Source organism: Poecilia reticulata, linkage group LG6, assembly GCF_000633615.1.
Source record: "Poecilia reticulata strain Guanapo linkage group LG6, Guppy_female_1.0+MT, whole genome shotgun sequence".
Taxonomy (NCBI): Eukaryota; Metazoa; Chordata; class Actinopteri; order Cyprinodontiformes; family Poeciliidae; genus Poecilia; species Poecilia reticulata.
Window position 1 is genome coordinate 19185505 of NC_024336.1, and position 1342 is coordinate 19186846.

Consider the following 1342-nt stretch of genomic DNA (forward strand, 5'->3'; position numbering starts at 1 on the left):
CCTGATTGTACTTCTGTGAAGTAGCTRCACCTGTTTAATTTGTATAATCTTGGTTTAATCAAAGCACAGAAATTTTGACATTTTTAAAATGCAGGCGGGATACTGATAAAGATGTGTAAAAGCACTTAAAATACATATTTTACTGATATATGGATCGGTTTTTCTGCATTAGAGTGCATAACATCAGAAACTTTTTGATATATCAACATATACATATATTTTTGATAATTTCTAGTAATTGAAAATAGGATGTCACTGGGGTTTTTTCCCATAGCTTAGTGAACCAAACTAACAGTGAAAAGGTTGACAAAAATCTTTCTTCAATGGTCAGCTCAAAACCAAATGCTAAAGAAAACTTGTGCGACACAAAAAATTAAAAAAAATAAAAAGACACCATAAAAGGGAATCAAGGGTGATTTGGAGCCAGTATCAATTCAGGGATTAACAGGTGTTAAATATGCCAATAAAAATGAATAAATAAAATTTGATACAATGAAAACACACTTTGGGAGCAACGTGTCAAGTAACACCATTAACACATATCGGAGGTGTCGCACTGAAGGGTACAGATCACTATTTATGTGAATTTTAGTCAGCTGCAGTTATAAAGTCATACAATAAGAAGTACCAAAGCAAAGCAGAAAAAGATTAACGATGGGGCCCAGAATGATTTGCATTTATGTTGTAAAGGGGTGCAGGTGTCGTCCCCCCCCGGTTGAAAAGGTGTGCAGGTTTTAATGTTTTTATCTTTATTTTTTATTTATTTATATATTAACTTTTATTATTGTTATTACTATTATTATTATTCAATTTTTTATCTTTTTCTCTTTCTTAATGTTTATTCAATGTTACATGACTCTGTGTTTCTGTTTTTAATTATGTAAAGCACTTTGAAATGACTTGCTGCTGAAATGTGCTATACAAATAAAATTTGATTTGATTTTGATTTGGGAGAGTCAACAAAACTGAACAGTTTAAAAAAAATGCTGGATGGTGGAGGCCTTAGAGTGTTACTGACCAGATATGGTCTGATATGGCTGAAATTTAATGAATAAAAGTTTTGCCTCTGACACCACCGGCATATGTAGCATACTAAGCAGAGTTTTAGCCTATAGTTTACAGAATGTGACCTCTTTCATGAGACCCTTAATGCAAATAAAGTGGGTAATCTCTCATTTCTGAAGGTTTCACTAGACTTTTGACGTGGAGCAAGGCGTAGTTTGAGGCTGAAGTGAGTGAGAAACGTCTGAATTTCCTTCTTGGAAGTTCAACCTCAGTGGGAAGTTGAGGGAAGTTGGATATTTTGAGGAAGAATGAAACACACATACACACTACAACTTTC